At 33.4% G+C, this 6,271-nt stretch overlaps 1 long non-coding RNA gene across 1 annotated transcript; it reads right to left on the reverse strand.

Annotated features, from left to right (window-relative positions):
* Positions 1 to 2,791: 2,791 nt before the first annotated feature.
* LOC130469028 (uncharacterized) lies at positions 2,792 to 5,678 on the reverse strand. Its single transcript, XR_008929398.1, has 4 exons — positions 5,157 to 5,678; positions 4,805 to 5,080; positions 4,039 to 4,103; positions 2,792 to 3,020 (listed from the first exon to the last, which is right to left on the reverse strand). It is a non-coding gene; the product is annotated as an uncharacterized lncRNA (long non-coding RNA).
* Positions 5,679 to 6,271: the final 593 nt, after the last annotated feature.

Below are 6,271 nucleotides of genomic sequence, written 5' to 3' on the forward strand. Positions count from 1 at the left end.
GGGCATATATGTAACAACACTATTGGGTGAATAGTATTACAAGTATGAAGCTTTATAAGTGTTAGGATTAGGATTGTTCCAAAGTCTGTTGTTGGAGGCGCTGCAGTTTTTCCCTTCTTCTTTTTGACAAGCGGTCCTCGTAGTCTTTTGTTCCTTCCTTTTATTGTGCAACGTTTAGGATCCAACACCATAGGAGGTTCAGTTGTTGGGTTTGTTGCAGGTTTGGAACTTGTTGTTGCTTGTTGTACACTTGTATCACTTGTAGTTGTTGCATGAGTACCTATAAACATTTAACATAATGTACTATAACTTTTACTTATAAAACCCAAACTTTTACATATAAAACTCAAACTTTTACATATTTTCCTTTTTAAGCTAATAAGAGTTCCAATCTGGTTTTTTTGGTTTAAAGTTGTAGTTTTGTAAGTTAAAGTTATGAAATTTGTTCTAAAGTTAAGACAGACTTTCGTCATCTGCAACCTAACTTTAACAGTTAATATCTTAACTTTTACCTAAAAACCATTAACTTTTACCTGCTGGTGCTGAGTTTGTTTCATGTGCTGTTGTTGCACTTATTTCAGGTGCTGCTGTTGCACTTGTTTCAGGTGCTGCTGTTGCACTTGTTTCTGTGGTTGAAGCATCTTCAGTATTTGAAAGATTTAATGATGCTAGAAGTTCATCAACCAGAGACACACTAGCGGCATAACCATCCTCCATAAGGGTTCTTGTCTCCTCATTTGACTGGCTTTCATAAGGTTGTAGTATTTCATAGCCATGGTTTGGCGCCAAGGTGTGTACTGCACTTCTTCCGGCTTTTCATTTTCTAATTTGTTCAAAACCGATGACTTGGCAGATTTTGTCCACCTCTTTTTGATGTACTGTTCTGGAATCCGGTTAACCGAATGAAGGTGCAATATCCTAATGCAGTGGTAGCACAGCCATCCCGAAGCTTCAAAGTTTTTACACGTACATGATATTGTCTGGCTCTCGTGGATGTATGTTACTCTTTGTGCAGACCAAGGTTCCTCATCAATGGACACAACATAGAACTCAGTATTACCTGCATTAGTAGTATTATATTTTAAAGTTAGGAAAATCAATATAAAAGTTAGCCCTGGTGTACTTAAAGTTATGAAACTTAATTTTTCAGGGTATATAACTTTTAAAACAAAAAACCTAAATTTAACTTCAGAATTCTAAACTTTAACTTCAGATGCCTAAACTTTAACTTCAGAATCCAAAATTTTAAAATAAAAAACCTTACTTTAACTTTTTTGCCCTAAAATGTTAATTTTAGCTTCTTATATTCTGTAAGGTGGAAAGTTACAAAAATATGTATAAAAGTTAGCAAACTATTAATAAAAAAAGCCTAACTTTATATTTCAGTTTACCAAACTATTAATAAAAAAGGCCTAACTTTTACAACAAAAAGACTAACTTTATAATTTTTCAAAATTGGAAACTTGAACTTCTGATATTTACCTTGTTTCCAAATTAATTTTGCTGTTGTTGCAATTGAATATCCAAATTCCTCCTCAAAGTCTCTGAATAGTGACAACGTGTAAACTTCTGATGCATGTTTTAGCAATCCAGATAGTGGTAAAGCCGAGGATGCAACCGATTTACTACAAGAGAATTCAGCTTTCTTTTCTGTACTTCTCCAACGCTGTATTGTTCCTTTGAACAATCTATAGAAATCAGTTAAACTTGTTGTTCTGTTTGCTCTAAATCCGATGGCGTGATTAGTGCTTTCACTTCATTGTGAAGACAAAATCCCAGCTGAAAAGAAATCTTTGCTTAGGGCAGGGCACCATTTTTCTGTCAAATTGTATACATTTGTAAACCACTCTGCCCCTATCAGCTCATATTATTGCAGCATTGATCTCCAATTGGTTTCAAATTCAACTACTCTGACACACTTATACAAACAATAGTTGAATGTCTTCTTAAAGGTTGGATCTCGTTTCAATTCCCCTAATCTGGTAATAGCATTCTGATGAAAATGCCATAAACATAATCTGTGTCTTGAATCTGGAAAGACCTGCATATACAATCCAATCTTAAAAGTTAAGAATTTTGAAGTTAAAGTTAAGGATCCTAAAGTTAAAGTTAAGTATCCTTAAATTAAAGCTAAGGATTCTAAATTTAAACTTTAGGATTCTAAAGTTAAAGTTAAGATTTCTAAATTTAAAGTTAAGGATTCTGAACTTAAAGTTAAGGATATTGAAGTTAAAGTTAAAGACTCTGAACTTAAAGTTGAGGATTTTGAAGTTAAAGTTAAGGACTCTGAAAAGGTCTTTACCAGTTTAACTAACTTTTGGTAATTACATTATAACTTTGAAATTAAAGTTAAGGATTCCTAAAGTTAAAGTTAAGATTTCTAAATTTAAAGTTAAGGATTCTGAACTTAAAGTTAAGGATATTGAATTTAAAGTTAAAGACTTTGAAGTTAAAGTTGAGGATTTTGAAGTTAAAGTTAAGTACTCTGAAAAGGTCTTTACTAGTTTAACTAACTTTTGGTAATTACATTATAACTTTAGCACAGAAAACTACAACTTTAAGAATAAATCTTGGATTTTTACCTGATTGATGGCATTGTTCATTGCTGCATCTTGATCTGTAAAGATTGATATTGGACTTTTTCCCCCCATTGACTTTTTGAAAGTTTGTAGATGTAACACCCCGACAATTCTCTCTTTTCTAAAATAACCTTTTAATATAAAACATAGAGAATTATCAAGGCGTTATCGCCCGTGTGAAAACGTAACGGCTTATTCAGAATTTTGCAGCGGAAAACATAAAACTAACTTTAGGTTTATAAATAATCGATTACAGGTTTAGTCTCAAAAATCAACCAACGAAAATAAGGAAATATAAATAGTATGACAAGTTTAAAGTCCATTTAAACAAACCCAAGTCAACTTAGCAAATCAAAACTAAATACAAGCTCTCTATTCCCGATCCCAATGATGCAACATCTTCAAACCTGCAGATGGACAATGCTTATTGATCCTTAGAGACTGCTCACCAAAGATTGGGTCATCACAGGATCAATAAGGCATAGCCATGATCAACATGCACAAGCAAAAGCACGTAATCAGCAAAGCTGAGTACTACATACTAAATCAATAATAATCCTAACATGATTCTATTAAACGAACAACCTAACATGGTACTCAATAAAACATAAGCAAGGATAATCAAGATATATTGACTTGAAAACTATATTTGACTGAACTAGACCTTTGTATCATTAACATTATTTTAATTGAAATAGTCAATGGACTGAGTTGTCTACTAGAAACTTCTTCTTCTTCACTAAGGAAGACGAGGTACGGGCGCGACTCCGTAAACCCCAATGACCTGCGATATCGAGGGACTTTTGAATAAAATAGAACCGGTGATCAATCCGGCCCCAGAAAAAGCCATAGGCGACCCATGACCCCAACTCCTGATTGTCCGACACTTTAGACGTGCACAGTCTAAAGCTATTGCTACTCATGTTCACTTTACATGACTTAACTTTTAATACTTGGTTATGACTCATCAAACATAAATATTATATTCAACAAGTAAACGCAACTTCTTTTATCTTTGAATTAAACAAGTGATCACAGAGACGTCACACAAGACTTATTCCAATTAATTCAACCTTTCCTTTAATACTGATAAACCCCTCTATATGGGTATAAGGTTTCAACTTACTAAACAAGGTCCTCGGCCCTTATAAAGTAGTGAAAAGCTAAAAGGGAACACTGAACAATCGATCTGAATCAACATATATGATAATTTAATGTTCCCAACCAACATGTTCGCATCAATCATCCATACCAACATGCTATAATTCTCATAACGAAATATATATGCTTAACATGTCCATCCAACAATATTAAACATGCACTTTCAACATAATCTAGTTCATCAACAATTTCAACATAACCAAGTTCCTTAATCATTTCAACATAACGAAGTTCATGAATCATTTCAACATGGTTTCCACAAATCACACTCATTCCAAGCACACAGGTATGTACGTACCTTGTGTAAACAAACTGATAGGCCACTTTAACGAATTCAAAAATCGCCCACAAAGAATTCTCCGCCTAAAAACAACCAATAAAATTCCCCAATCAATATCCAACAATTTACAGCAGTACTAAAGTATTCTAAATACATCCTAAACATATTTTGAACCATCCCAAATATCGAAACTTAACTAAATAACCTCCAAGCATAATAACTATTAAACTAATGATCCCAAAACGTTCTAAACTCCAATAAAACATCCCTTTTAAAATTTCCAGCAATATAGAATAATTTCAAACGTCCACAAAACATAATCAAACGTTCTTAAAATCATAAAAATAATAGCTTTAATAATATATAATCATTCTATTATGATTTTGGAATATTAAAACCTTAAAAATCCATGCTTTAATAATTAAAAAATCTTATTTCAATTCAATTATGTAATCTGAAAATTAAATTATTAATTAAGCATAATATATAATCTGAAAATCTAATTTAATCATAAAAACTTATAATTTCATTCAATAAACATGAATTGAATTAATAAAACTTCATTAAAACCCTAACTTAAACGTAGTTAATAAATCTGAAAATAATTAAATTAATTTCAACAACATATAATCTGAAAATAATTAAATTAATTTCAACAACATATAATCTGAAATTTCATAACTTAATCATAAAAATCATAAATTTAATTCAATTCAAGGAACATAAATTAAATTAATAAACTTAATTAAAACATTTAAATAACTTAGGGTTTAAGAAAATCAACCAAACTAAAGAGGAGAGGAGAGGCTGGGCGGTGGTGCACGGCGCGGCAGCAAGGGAGGTGGTCGCGGAGAACGGGCGACGCGGCTGGAGGTGGTGACTGCGGTGGGCGCACTTGGTTGTTGCGGGTGGTTGCAAGCAACGAAAGAGGAAGGAGAGAATTGGTGTGTGCAGTGCAGCAGCGGCGCTGCAGGTGGCGGCGCAGCGTGGAGGGAACGACGAAGGTGGTTGTGCGACTGGTGGTGGGTACGGTGGCGGGCTGCGGTGGTTGCTATGGTTGCTGCGAGAAACCGAAACAAGTAAGGCAAGAAAACGAAGGGGAAGGAGAACGAACGAGTGAGAGAATGAGATGTTACCGTGCGGCGACGGAGAGGGACTACGGCGGAGGAACAGGCGGCGGTCAGGCAGGGTGGTGGCGGCTGGGCAACAAGCAAGCAATGGAGGTTGAGGGTTGAGTTTTCCTTTTTACGTGAGGAAGGAAGGGGTTTTGGGTGAGGTTGGTTTCACGTGAATTAGAAAAGAGGGGTATGGGTTTTTTTTTTGTTTTTTTTTTTTTATTTTTTATTTTGGGCTTTTCCCATGTGGGCTAGGATTAAGATTTGGATTTTAGTGTTTGAGTCAAAACCGAATAGAATTGTTTTTTTTTTTCGAATTCAACGAGTTTTCCTAATTCAAATTATTTTCAACATAAAATTCTAAAATAAATCTTGATTGCGCAAACCGTTAAAATATTTGGAATATATTTAAAAGAATTTAAATATACATTAAATATATAAATATAATAAAGTTCAAAAATCGTTAAATATTTAGAACATACTTAAGATAAAATGAATATACGTTAATTATATATTCATTACTTAAAATTCATAAATTCTATTTAAATATAAATAATATACGTTAAAATATATTAATAAAAATTATAAATTTACGGGGGATTACAATCTACCCCTCTTAAAAGAAGTTTCGTCCCGAAACTTGACACGAAATTTCCAACATTTTCCCCAAAAGCTTTTAACTTATTCTTACTACAGAAGTATTTGTGCCACCTAGGTGCACTATTTTGCCAACTCAAAGCTGTTTGTGTTACTCATGGACACCTTTTCTTTTGCGGAGAATCTATTTGCTTTGCATCAACTTCTAAAGGTTGCTAAAAAATAAGCATAAAATTCATAAAAATACCATAAAATAAGTAAAAAGCGCGAATTTCTATCGCATTCTACCCCCCTTAAAGAAAACGAGTTACGCCCTCGTAACTCACCTTAGGGAATAGCTAACCAAAATTCTCTTTCGACGAATTCTATTCTCAAAATTCCTATTTTACTAAAACTACTAACTTTAAACTTTTCACAACAGACGACGAAACAAAAGGACAAGTCACCACGAATTAAATAATGCTTAACTTGCGCAGAGTTAATAGAAAAGTACCAGAATCTATATCGGCAGATCGTTCATCCTCATTCTGATTCATCAT

This window comes from Spinacia oleracea, chromosome 3, assembly GCF_020520425.1.
Source record: "Spinacia oleracea cultivar Varoflay chromosome 3, BTI_SOV_V1, whole genome shotgun sequence".
NCBI classification, from domain to species: domain Eukaryota; kingdom Viridiplantae; phylum Streptophyta; class Magnoliopsida; order Caryophyllales; family Amaranthaceae; genus Spinacia; species Spinacia oleracea.